General features: G+C 37.9%; 1 long non-coding RNA gene across 2 annotated transcripts in view; it reads left to right on the top strand.

The window, feature by feature from the left end:
- Positions 1–14426, top strand: part of LOC120729836 — a 58647-nt gene that overhangs the window by 807 nt on the left and 43414 nt on the right. Inside the window, exons 2-4 of one of the 2 annotated variants that reach the window (XR_005695006.1) lie at positions 8913–8942; positions 9411–9505; positions 13035–13165. This is a non-coding gene — a long non-coding RNA (uncharacterized LOC120729836). Of the gene's footprint in view, positions 1–8912; positions 8943–9410; positions 9506–13034; positions 14336–14426 lie in introns of those variants that run through there. The other variant, XR_005695005.1, reaches the window with a different exon arrangement.

The following is a 14426-nucleotide window of genomic DNA, read 5'->3' as shown; positions in this document are numbered from 1 at the left end:
ATTCTAAATTAATGGATTTAGTTATTAACTACATGAAATAATGTCAGTTATGGTCAGTAGCTGACTATTGCAAAGTAAACTGAACCAGTCCTGTGTATAATGCAATGGAATTGGTATTTTAGAAGCCCTGTCTGTTTTATCAGCTTTCTACCTGCAGCCTCCAGCCAAGAGATTTTGTGTGCACAAAATAATACTCAGTTTTGTATGTAAGAATGCAGAGTTGTCAGAAGTTTACATACACTCATCATGGCCATGAATATCATGGTAATTGGGGGCTTTAATGATTTCTTTGAACTCTTCTTTCTTTCAGGGTGGAATGATACAGTGCATATATTTAATGACTTTAAAAAACAAAAATTGGTTGCACAAGTTTGAATTTGAATTTATTTTACTCTTTCTTGGCAGAAGAGTTCATTTAAATTGGTTGGTTTCCTGGCACTGACCCAGCTTTCAAACATAGTCCACAACTTTTCAATAGAGTTTTGGTCAGAGCCTTGGAAAGGTCATTCCAGTTTGCTTTATCCATTCCAAAACCGGCTTTGATGCATGCTTTGCAACAGTTGTTGATTTGAGATGAAGCTGAAGAATTTTGAGGTAGTCCTGCATTATTTCTTCCACTTTGTGCAATGTACCAGTACTACTGATAGCAAAACAATCCTAGAACATGATGATACCACCACCAAGTTTGACAGCTGGTTCAGTGTTATTAGGTTTGAAAGTTTCACTTTTATTGTGAAACGCAAACATAGCTCTTTACTGTGATCACATAGCTCAGTCTTTTTGGTCAGATAGTGTTTCTCCAGATTTTCCTCCAGAGGCATTTGGCTTGTAAGGTGTTGATTTTGGAGCAGAGGCTCCCTTCTTTGTCAGCACCCTCACAGGCTTGAGTTTTGGTGGTTCTTGTGTTGTTCTTGAACATCCTAACCAATTTCTTCTTATCTGAGGGTGACAGTTGGGACACTTCTTCCAGATTTTGGCAAAGTGGTGACACATGAAAATAACCTACACTGCACTTGTTTAAACTGATGATCTTGGAATCTGCAGTTGTTTAGAAATTGCCCCGAGACCTTTGCAGCTTATGCAAGTCTACAATTTTCCTTCTTCACTGAGCTGCTTAGACGTTCCCTTTTAAAAAGTTTTGCTCAATCCAATTAGTGCTGTCAAAGAAATCCTTTTGATGATGAGAGGTGATGAGAAATTAGCAGTTGTAGTCAAATGGGATCACTAATGGGAACCTTCAGCACCATTTATTTAAAAAATAAATTAAAAATACAATTAAAAAAAGGAAGTTTATGTACATGCTAAGAGTCTATACTTTTGGCTGTGTGGATTAGAGAAAATCCAAACTAAATTCAAACTTGTGCACCCAGTATTTGTTTGTTAAAGTCATTAAAGATGCATGCTGTACAATCAGTTCACCTGGGGAAAAGATCAGTTCAAAGAAATCATTAAAAGATAGTATTGTATTTTTTTTGTTAACATCATTAAAAAATGTAAAATTATAAGAACTGAAAAATATACAGCTCTATATAGCTCTAGCCTCAGTAACCAACATTTACCACTAGGTGGAGGCAAATGCTTACTTAAATGCTGTAGTTTAGGGGGACACCTTTATTGATTAAAATCTGCCGTGAACTGTGCAACGTCCAAATTGGACAAAGTCTGAGATTTATTCAGAAGTAACTGGCAGCTGCAGCCACAATTACAAGGCCCTTTCCATAATATTTTCCAAATTAAAAACAAATTAGGAAAGACATACGAATTGAGGAATAAATACATTACTGAACAGCATGTACATATTTTTTTAAATAGTTAATTTCAGTATAATATAATTTCAGTCACACCGAGGGGTGGTTTTATTTACACGCATTGCTGGTCAGTTGGCTCTTTAGGAGCATATCAGCTACATTGGAAATAATATAATTTTCTTTTAGATATTTTATTCTTATAAGAAAAGAAAAGACAACTCTGAGTATAATATAACGATGCAGCCTGATTAATACCTCCTCTGTGTGCAGCGGATCATTCACTGTAATTTCTAATTAACACATTGCTATTTACTCTGCTGGATCATTAGGCCTCATCACAAAAGGATAATCCAGTCAAATTGAGAGTTTATGTTTCCCTTTCACCTTCCAACATGGCACTACATGCTAATAAGGCAAGTTGAAATTGTCCAACAAATTAAGACAAATGCTGCCTGTTTAGCCAAGGAAAATATACTGAGCCAAGGAATACCAATTTATCTTAAATATTTATAAATGATGTGATGACTTTTTATTTTTAGTTAAGTGAATCCTGGAAATATTTTAGGAAATCCAAACAAAAGTGAGAAATATTTAAATAATTTGAAAATAAAATACTATCAAATGAGAAGGACATGAGACAGTAAACCCAGTGAAAGAGAAATGTTGTGGTTTTGTGTTGCACCTTTTTTTTTTTTTTGGTAAATCTCTTTCTTCAATATACAGTTAAGCACCAAGAAGCAGGCATTCAGAGTACAGCTGGTCCACTGTAGCCCAGCATTGGGTTTAAACAGTAAAATCTAAAACAGCATTGTCTGATGGATAATATGTCAGGATTAGTCCTCCTTTTAAAAGTAATACACAAACTTGGGATCTGCAGCAGACCCCGCCTTTCATCCTGAAAGGATAGGGTGAACGTTAGGATCAGAAACGCAGGCTGTATCCTATTTGTGAAGCAGAATCATTAGGAAGGTTCTCCGACCAATTTCCATAAGTGGGGTAGCGGGAAGTATTTAGGCTACTCGAAGTATATCACTAATGAGAAAAGACAAAAAGGATTCATGTGCATGTTTTATGCAATCTCTTTTTGGGTGTAGATGAATAATTATTTATGATTGCAAAGCCTAAAAGGGAGGCAAGAAGATAGCAACCGAAAAGAGACTGGTAAAAAATTTAAAGAGGAAGTTAAATGAATATTTAAGGGAAGATGAAATATTTAATGGAAACAAATGAGCAAAACATTTAAAACAGCATGATAAATAGTAGAGACTGCTATTAAAATGGCCCCCATAATTTGTGCTATTTGCTACAGTAGCCGCAAGGTCTCAGTCACACTTGTAATGGTGTGAACCGAGGACTCTGACAATTGTTTTCACCGTGCCAGACAGTGTACGGAGACTCTGTATCTGTAACCCTGAGATGACCTTCTGTCTGAGAAATATTAGCCTTTGATTCATCGCAGTTTGTATTGATGCCACGAGGAAGAAACATTTTATGTTTTATTGACTGTCTTCACGTCGAGGTTATGGTTTAAAAAAACACAATTGTCTGAATTTGGTTCCAGATAATTTCTCAAGAGATATTTTCCAAAAAGAAGTCATCAGTCATTCTTTTAGTCTGACACTCACCTGCATACATCAAAAGAAAACAAAAGATCCAAAGTATGTACCAGCACGCATTCATTTGTTTTCCAAATGTGAAAATAATTAAATCAGCAAACAAATAATTATTCAAGTCAATGAGAACAATTATCTCAAAGACGCCTCTGAGACTTGGATGTGCATACTGAACTGATTAATTATCTTGCTGAAGCTAATTGAGTGGAGCTAGATCTTTGACTGCTTTCCCTTCAATATGCCTTCCTTTTGATTACGTGAGGAATATCGTGTGCGCCATGCAAAATGTGGTCGAGAAATGCCCCAGTAAATGCCAAGGTGTAATGGCATAGTAATGGCAGTTTAAGAACTATGTTTAGTATTTTGCAGATCTCTTGCTCTACAGCTGCATGACATTATTCCTCTATGGGTCATAAGGAAAAAAGCTAAAAATGTCTGCGGATAGAAAAAAAGAAGCATGCACACCTCTTATGAATTTTAAGTTTCACCACATATTCTAATTTTTTATTAAACTGCCTATTAAATTTATTATATTCCCTGCGCTCATCTGTCCAAGTTTAACTTTGTCAGGGTAGCTGTGTCATGCCCTTACTAACCTGTGGGCAGACTATTACTTACTTCTGAGCCAGACAGAGATCATTACCTCTGTGAATGATGGCAAGGCAGCCCGAGCCCAACAGCTTTATTTCCCAGCTCAACTCGGCGGACGCAAGCCATCACATCCTGTTAACAATTCCATGGCTCCACCATAAAGATAAGCTCTCTCAATCAGCTCCGTCTGTCTCAGTCGCCGCTGAAGGGCCATCAGTCATCACTACCCGGGAACGGAGCCCTCCTTATTCACTTGTGATTGACACCGTTTAGATGATTCAGCTAGAATCACCGGGCTGTTTATTTCCTCAGTGGAGCAGCGTGGTGTTTTCTGATTAAGGGAGTTCATTAAATATTTATTTTTTTGATATCAGTGTATTCAGGTTTATGTAATCAGTCTTTTCTCTCTGAGCAAATATTGGCCCTTTTCATGTGGAATTTGACCAAAACGAATTAAGTCAGAGGCTTTGACATTTTAATCAGAGTGACCACAGGAAGCAAATTGCCGCTGTCAAACCACATGAAGGTCGTTTGAGTTGTTAAGAATCTGCTTGCCGTAACAGTTAATCTGTATATTCTAATGATTCTTTTACATGTGGGAGGTGGTTGATATTTTATGTATAAGCACACATTCTATTCAAGGCCCTTTATTCTATTAACCTGCACATCTTTATTAGATCCTTTCTAAGATAATTCCTGTATGACTTAGCCTTTGATAAATATGCTTTTAGGTCTACCTAATTAATCCATTCCGCTGTGATTTTCTACACTTGTCACCCACTCTTTAACCTCGTAGCGAAGGAACAGACTCTTCCTCCTCAAATTAAAGGTCCTCTGAGATGCTGTACATGTGTGAGCTAATGATGTGGCGCGCTGTACAACCTGATGTCTTATCTTAAGGGCCTCATTGAAATGTTTTGAGTAAAAATGAATTGCGTGACCTCACTGTTGGAGTGTAGATATATTCCAAGCAAACATGTTTAAGTTTGTTGTGTCTGAATTAAGCGATCGAACTTTTTTGTTTTCAGTTTAAATCTTTTAATAGTAATATAGTTTCAATATAATAAAACTATTATAATTTTATGCACATATTTGCTTTGTGACTATATCCTCAGTATCCTTCAGTTCACAAATGATTTGTACCTATTATTTTTAAACTGGGATTTCTCATATGTTATTAATTATTAATGCAACTTTACATTAATTTGAATGTCAGTATACATGGCTACTTTGAAATTCGTGTGGGCACAAAGCATTGGCATGGTGTTGAGACAGCATTTTTGAAAAGGACGCAGGAGAATAGACCTCTACTAGCTAAGTCTACTTTTACAAAATTAATTAAAGCAATTCAGCATTTTTAAATGTACCACTCAATTTTACCTTTTCCTGCCAGCATTAATAGACTTTCCAGTCATGCGGTCAAGGGAACATTCATAGATATAATGAATGGGATAAGGTGATCAGCGTGTAGACTCTTGGCCATTTCATAACGAAATCTGCTAAGCAAGAAAAAGAACAGCTGCACTCCTAATTAAAATACAGTGTGTGTGTCTTTTCATCTTTAATATGTTATATTTTTTAGAGAAAAATGGCATACTGTCATTTGCAATTTAAGTATGTTAGAAACTCAAATATGGTGTTTTAACCAGATATAACCTGTTAATGTAAAACGTTACAATGGGGCCAAACAGGGGATGTGGTTTAAAATGTCACTATACGAGTTAGAGTTACTGGCTCCGACTAGTATCTGTTCCAGGAAGCTTGGTGCTAAAACAGCACTTTTACAAGTAGTAAGTATAGTCTTTACACATCTAGGACAAATGTTGTCAGGAAGAAGCTGCTAAGCTTCTTGTGCACTCGGCAACAACAGGATCTTAACAAAAGATTTTATTATTGTTTTATTTCAGTGGGAACTAAACTGACAGCATGGTGGTGTAGTGGGTCACACTGTAGCCTTAAAGGAAGAAGGTCTGGCAGAATCCTCCAGCCAGCTCTTTCCCAGCTCCTCTCCTCGGTGTGCAGCTTGCACGTTCCCTGTGTACTCTCTCCGGGTTCTCTGTCTTCCTCTCATAGTCCAAACACATGCTTGTTAGGTTAATTGGTGATTCTCAATTGGTTGTAGTTAGGAATGTGTTATGTGTCTCTGTTTGTTATCCAGCATGTACCCCAGCTCTCACCCTATGACACCCAGGATAGGCTCCAGCATTAGTGGAAGAAAAGAGAAAAAAAATGGATGGAAAATTGTACAGAAAAAGCTAGAAGGCACATTTATTTTTTTTAGGTTGTTTTTCCCTAACAAGCTACAAAGAATATTATTTATTTATAGATTAATATTATATCATTTGCAGTGTGCCATTTAAGGTTAAGTTAGATAGGTTAGATTAGGTGATAATATTTACTCTTATAGGAATTTTGGGTAGATCTGGTACACTGCACATCAGGCTAAAACACTATTTATATAATAACAGTGAATTTTTAATTTAGTTAGGTTCAGTGAGGACACTCGTCCTAAAGATCGACACACAACTTCTATTTCTAACTGTAAGAGTTATAATATTATTTGGGAAAAACAGAGTTCTGATGCTTGCCGAATATGTCAAACAACCTTTAGTACATTCACTGTCAAAATGCCAAGACTATTTCAAAATCAGAGGCTGATCAACCCCTCAGCCAACACAAAACTCTTTGAAGCACATTTTTAATTTAGTGTGTCAGAAATACCTACCGGTAACTGTCAGTGCGTGCATCTTACATCCAGCGCGTGATGAGAAAAAACAAAACTTATAATTACTCTTACTGTCACTTTTTCACAATAAATGTTTAAGTTTCCAGCCATGCAAAACAATAAATACTGTGCACAAAAGCTTCCCTTTTTGCTTTCTGGCTTCAAGCAAAGAATTTATTCACTATTACAGCCAAACAACGTAACTACAAGAATACTTTTCCTTGTCTTTTAAAAAGATGAAATATTTTCTCTGCTGTGTAATTCTCCTCTCTGTATTTCGAGAGATACTGACCTAAAAAGGTTGATCAAAGACTGTTGGAACTCCACAGCCTGCAGCAACCAATAAATTGGTCCATTCGATGTTTTGCACTGACAAATTATTCTCCAGAGTACTAACATTCTTGGTAGCAACTCAATTAGCAAGAGACAGATGTAGCAAGAATTCACATTTATGTTTCATAGACATTTCAATATTTTATTATTTCAGTGCATGTTGGCACGGACTCTTTTATGTCATAGAAATGATAACTGTTTGCTAATTCTCACATGAAGCGATGGTTGTTTTGGTTGCTTATTGCAGATTTGTAGGGAAGCTGCACTTTGTGTAAAAGCCTCGAGGCTTTCGCACAATGTTGGAATGGCCTTGAGCATCCATATGTTTTAGTTTAACTGTTAAAAGCCAATATATTTTTTATTGTAGCTCGGGGTGGGGGCAGATCCCACTCACTGTTAATGTAAAGAGAAATGTCGCCAAAAGAAAAGAGGAGAAATGAGACACTTTTCATTCTAACCATTAGTGATGCATATATATTTGAATTTCACGAGTGAATTCGGAGCATCTCAGTGTAACGTGAAATGATTGCTGAATTAAAATATTATCACATTATTCAGGTAAGAAGATATACAAAGCACTTATTCACTGATTATCAAATTACTGAAAACAATACCCCCACCTCGCCAGAAAACACATTTGCCATTCATCCGATCTCCTTTGCACAAGGGAATATGCACTATCATTAATATGCGTGGGTCCCCCTTGTCTGTGTTTGGGCATTTGATATTAACCCTCAGAATCACTGGTGACCTATCACACAAAACCATATGGTTAACAATGAGTGATCTTCCTTCTGTTCAAGCATCATTTACCCTGAGCTTTCCTGCACGATTCAATGAAGACAGGTGAAAGCATTAGGAGTTCTGTTCAGCTCACAGATTGTAGAGATTTAGATGAACTGTATCTTATTTTTATCTATACGCACCATTTGAACATTTTATTTAGCTCTTGTACTTAGATGCTCTGTGGATTACGGAGCATCAGCAACATAAATATCTGATTATACTCATGTTTTGAAAATCAAACATTGGGGATTACCACCTTATGTCCCAGGAACTGAGTCGAGTGAGGTATGATGTACCAATAATGCATCTCCACACATACAAATACCACCAAAACAAGCTGAGTGCCTGAGCTGCAAAACACATGGCACTCTTTCCGCTATGCAAATATGAAATTGAACCAGAGCACAGAGCAGCATTATAGTCTCACTGTACATTTGCAGAGAACATTTGAGAATACCAGACTGCATAATTAACTTCCAATTGAAAAGTTCCCTCGAGTCAATCCTCTGCTTTATTAACAAAGTAATGAAGCTATTTTTAATTGGCCATTTCTTTGTAAACCAAATTAAATAAAATGACAAGGGATGTGTTGCTGAAGCTTATGATGTCTGGTCTTCTTTAGTTTTGTATTTATGTTTTTGTATATGGAAAGCATCTAACATGCACTGATGTGGGATTATTGATAAATTCTGTGCATATTATATACTATTTACTACAAGGTTGTGCTTTTAGTGAATGTATGAAAACAAAATACCAGTTTTTATATGTGTTAGATGAGATATTGTAAAAGGCCTGTATTTGTATAGTGCTTTACTTAGTCCCTAAGGACCCCGAAGCACTTTACACTACATTCAGTCATTCACCCATACGGGTGATGGCAAGCTACATTGTAACCACAGCTGCCCTGGGGTGCACTGGCAGAGGTGAGGCTGCCGGACACTGGCGCCACCGACCGAGACTGTCCGAGCCGGGGCTCGAACCGGCAACCTTCCTACTACAAGACGAACTGCCAACTCTTGAGCCATGATTGCCCGATTGTGTAAAGAAAAATGTTATGTTATTATATGTATGTAAGCATGGATTTTTGTTATAACAATTATGTTTTTGTCTTTACAGGTACTGACCGAGATTTGTATGGTTTACTATGTAAGTATATCTTTATTAAAGGCAATGGAAACAAGAGAATTTTACTGTGGATTTTTAGTTTACTACAGATGTTCAGTGGAGTGTGTTACAACTAATTCTAATTAATCCAAATTTAAAATCATTTTAGATATAGTTACTAATTATTTATATCATTGTTTATTTTTTTCTTGTTTAATTTGAGATTTTTCATGTGTCCACATGCAGAAGAAGTCACCACTTTTTGTGTGAACATACGTATTCCACTTATGTATTTTATGCAGTCTCGCTGGCTGCCTGCAAAAAAGTAAAGAAGACATTGAATGGCATTCTAAAATATAATGTAGGGCTATGACAGTTTCAGAAACATAGCTGCAGTGCTCATAACAGTTTGAGATTGAGCCGAGTGTTTCATAATTTAGATCAAAGTAAAAAAAAAGAAAGAAAGAAAAAAACGAAAGCACAACACGACTGCATGAAAATGTCTTGCAGCATAGCTTAAAGAAGACAACCAAAGGCTTGATGAGCAGCTGTGAGGACATCAAACAATTCTGCCTCCTACTGAAGAAATACTAGAGATTTTTTTGGTAAGTGAGTCTGTGTTTTTGTTGGCAGAGATTTCAGAATCAGTGTTGCACTTAGCTGCAGGGAGGCACCAGTGGAGGACTACCTGGATAGCCTTCCTAACCACAGATATCACCCACAGTGGATCATTAGGATCGTGCCAAAGATGGATGGCTATTTTCTGCACGACTTGCTGGCCGCCACTGTAAGAGTAGGGCGCATGTTTTCCTCTGGTCCCTTGGCCTGCGTGCTGACCTGCTCTTGGGTCTTAGTTAACATTCAGGGAGCCCTGACCTGAAAAGCAGGCTTGGCAGCAGAACCAAGGTCCCATCCTCCCCAAAGAAATTAGAGGTGGTAATCTTTCAGGAACAACTTGCTAACCTCCCAGACCATGTAACCACGGGATGCAGATAATTGCCCTGCTTGTGTTTTGCAACCCCTCTGTATCTCACTGTCGCTGGTAAATGACAGGTTGTGTCCAATTTGTGTGTATTTGACAGCTGAGAATTGACAAACGATGGCTAGGGCCAAAAGAAGGTTACATTTAAACACAGCTCAGGTCAATGAGGTAGATGTCTGCATGCTGAATCACTGTCAGGAAAACTAATGATATAACATTATAACACAACAGACCACGGTAAAAGATGAAGTGTGAGATGTCATATTGGTACTATAATCAACCAATGTCTGTTTCAACTGCACATTTATCTTGATTTTGCATAGACATTCACATATTCTAGTCATTGCTGAATGGAAACACTGAGGAATACATACAAATAGCTGTTTATGCAGGCAGATCCTTTCGCATCACACAAAACGACTGTGACATTATGGTTTCTCACTACAATATTATAGCCTCGCCAGTTTTAATAATTATCGTTTATATATTTTTTCCCTGTAATACTACTGGGACTATTCCAGTTTCAGTGTAATGGAAACACAAAACCCACTCTGTTAAGCATTAGAAGCAAATATTTAATTCGCTGTGTCTAAGATGTGTTACACCTGCTGTAGCAATTTCAAAAACACACAGGAAGTCTGAATAATCAACACAGAAAGAGCTTTGGAACCGGCACGCGAGTTGTGGCATCTTGACAAGTCTTTAAGTAAGTCTTACAAGAACAAACACCCCTAGGCTCACTTGCATCGGTGCTTAAGTCACAACAGATACAGCCACAAAGCTGCCACGCAAATCAGAAAAAGATGTCCACTATTTTAGAAAGAAATCCGAAACGAAGGGGAAGTGCTTCCTGTTTTTAGTTAATGAAGAAAAATTTATTTAGTCTCATGAATATCAGAAATGCAATTTTTATTTATGTTCTTCTTTTTACAAGTAACAATCATTATGGCAGCTAATAATAAGCATTAGTAGAACCTAACTCCATGTAGCTGGAGGTTATGTGGACATGGAATGTCCAGGAAGCTCAAGGACGGCCCAGACTCCCAGATTAAACAACATTCACTCTCTGTCAAATGCCTAGCTCCCAGAACTGCCAAGCCAGAGGAAAATGAGCCCCCACATGACCCTCGCTGTGGATGACAGGATAAAACACAAGACAGTTGTGCCTGAAGGAGACTCGGGATAACGAAATAATCTTTAATCTCTGTCCCTTCAAGGCACTTTCAACACCTGTTATTCTTGATGGCATTGTGAGAGAGGGCAGTTCATAGATTCATTTTAAGCCTGGTAATTATTACACTAATTATTCACTTCGGTGTGGGGTGATTACCAGTCCTCGTTCAGGTGAATACTCGTCCGCGTGTACAACAGCTGTGGCCGCAGCAGCTTGGTGGAACAGTTGTTCCACTCCTTTTTCCCTTGCAGATATTTGACCTTTTGTCATGTTTGCAATCTGTACTTTGGGGGACGGTGGAGGGGGGATGAGAGAAAAACAGCCAGAAACTTTTAATTGCTCAATAGAAACAGTAGTGAAAGGCACAGGGTTGGCCATCTGTTCAGCCCACATCTCTTTAGCAAAGAAACTTTCTATTTAAACAGGTTGCTTGGTTTCCATTACCATATATGATGAATATAAGGTACTCCATGGGCTGAAAGGAGAGTTACTGCGGCGTTGTCCTGCGTAAGAATGAAACATTATTTCTCCTAAATTAATGAGTACTCATAGTATTTTTGCTCCATCTCTTTAATAATGAATGAATCAAGATATATTCTTTTCATTTAATGGGATGCATTTATAATCAGAGCTTGAAGGTCCAAAAGCCTTAAAGACAAATATTTCTGCTCTTTGACTAGATTTAATTCAATTAGTAGAAATACAACATCAAATACTATGCCTCCATTAACAGATCTTTCATGTTAAAAATGAGTATCATGAATATTGCATCCGTGATCATATGAAAACAGTTATTCTCTGATGCGTTTAGGTTTCAGAAAGAAAGGCCACACCAGCAGGCCATTGTTTCAAAATGAAATGGCACAAAAGGGTGGCAATGAAATACTTTTGAATTTTCTGCCATTTGTATTTGTGAAGGTAAAGATGCACCATATTATTTGTCATCAAAACCAACAATGCATTTTTCTGCTCGTCAGTACTTTGTTGTTCCTGATCTCCTATCTCCACTAAAAATGTAACTGTTAATTGAAATATTCACTTCCGTTTTTTAAACTGTTTTCATGTAGAGAAAAATCTGGCCACTGTATTTTTAAGACGACTAGATAGCATTAAATAGTTGCTTGGTTGTAGATCAGCATATGTAGGAGTGATTTATTTAACCGAGAAGAAGTTATTTAACATAAGAAGAATTGACTTTAAGTAAATTGCATTTCCTGTGTTTATCACAATCATTGTTGAAATTGTTGTCATTTCACCACTTCACATATGTGTTACACAGACATCATTTGTCATTCATTGCTAGCTTAACCCTTTTATTACTTTGCAAAAGCACACAATTTCGAAACAGGAGATAACAAGCGTTATTACAGTACTGTGATATTGTATGTTACTCTCCAGCTCTCCCATAAAACCTGGATCCATAGCTGTGAATCCTGTTGGCACACACACTAAATACAACATATCTCCATACAACCCACCCACACGTGCTCTGAAATGATCCGCACACCTTCGACTAACCTTCAAGAAACTCAAATGTCAAATCAAAGTCTTCTGAAGTTAGAAAAACCAGTAAAAAGAAATCCAATTCTTTCTCTTCTAAAGGTCAGGTTTCACTGTCCCTGGAAGCACTCCTGAAATATAAATGCTCTGTAACGCCATTGTCTGCTCATTGCTATACACTCTAGGCAATGTCAATTTTGTGGAAGTACTTGCAGATTAAGTCAGCCGGACGTCAAGGGCCCTTGAAGAAGCTGCTATCTTGTAGTAGCGAGGGGTCTGAAAGCCCTTGTCTATTACCAGAGACACCCCAAGGACAGATGTTTTAGGCTTAGGGGGGTGATAGAGAATAATAGCACATTAGATTCCTAATGTATCTTGGATGCAGGACTCAGGAGAGACAGAACTCCTGGGTAATCCAAATTCATTTCTCTCTCCCTCATTTCCTCCTTTCTTTCTTTCTTTTCTTCTTTCCATCCAGTGTTGAGTCCTCGCTGCCTCTTGAGGTGCTGAATCTTAGCCTGAAGCTACATGCTACACAGTCCATTCATCAAAACCATGACCCTCTTCAGTCAGGGACAGGATGCTATGGACTAATGAACTCAGTGCAAGGTATGAATGTATGCATGTCATGTTTTTGTACATAGAGGAGGGAATCTTTACTTATTTCAGACTTCATAACACATCAAACATACCAAACAGAAGAGCCCGGTCTGCCTGCTGTGCCCTAATGTCATTGATCTTGTTATGGGAGTGAAATTATTCAACTAAAAACAACCCTGAGTGTCATTGTGATATATCATGTGTGATATTGGCTTCAACAGGCAGTATACTTGGGAAATGGATGTATATGTTTGATTTAGGAGGAAAAGCACTTGCGGGGAAATAGGTTTTGTCAGTCAATCTTTTGTCAAGATTTTCCTACAAGGCCTCGATCTCTGGTAAATATATTGTCATAAAGCTAATATGTAATGAAGAGCACCGGTGTAGCATTCCCCTCTGGAGTTTTTGAACTGTCGTACATCATAAGCAAATTGGTGCTAAAGAAATTTTCATTTTCTGTCTCAGCATGAATCTGTGGTCTAGGCTAATAAACACATACGAGTTGTATGAAATAGCACCCCAACCCACCAATCCCTTCCCACCACCACCACCGAGGAGCCCCCACTCCCCATTCTCCAACCCCAGGCCAAGGGTACACCTTGATGAGCAAAGAGGGAGGCTAATTCAGTCCTCAGGCTTAATTAATCCTATGTCTTATTTGATGAATGGCTCCCAAATTGTGCTGTAATAGTGGTATTTTTTTTGTGTGTGTGCGTGTGGAGGGGGCTGCGGAGAGGTGTGTTGACACGAAGCTAGGAGAAAGTCAAAGTCGGGACTTCCGAGAGGCTTCACTTGAGGCTTTGTTTGCAAAGTTGCCGTCCTCTGTAGACAGATAAAGCCCTGTCCTCTGACGTCAGGCCAGCAGGAGAGAGTGATGGTGTGCTGTAGGGAACATGTGTTTATGGATCTCTCCAAGCTAAGATCACTATAGGAGTCCACCGGCTTTGCCGCACGCTGGGTTTGTCACTTTTTGCCAAACATGATTTGTTGTCTGTAAATACACAGAGTGCCCTGTACTGTTCTTTCTTTTTTTATTTGAATGTTTGCCTCAGGGGGATAACACATTACATTGACAAATCCCATGTTTGAATTTCTAATGGGAGGTGCCTAAACTATTCTAAACCAACAGTTTTTCTTTATGATAAATCTGAATGTGATGCTAAATTGTTCAATTATTTGGCCAAGGTTATATTTGAAAGCATGAGATACCTGAAATAGTGTAATTCATAAATCTGTTGAGACAATAAATATATACGTTTACTAAATAAAT

Source organism: Simochromis diagramma, unplaced genomic scaffold (genome assembly GCF_900408965.1).
Source record: "Simochromis diagramma unplaced genomic scaffold, fSimDia1.1 OVJJ01000293.1, whole genome shotgun sequence".
Lineage (NCBI taxonomy): Eukaryota > Metazoa > Chordata > Actinopteri > Cichliformes > Cichlidae > Simochromis > Simochromis diagramma.
Note: the sequence above shows the minus strand (reverse complement) of the source record. Positions and strands in the feature narration are given on the sequence as shown.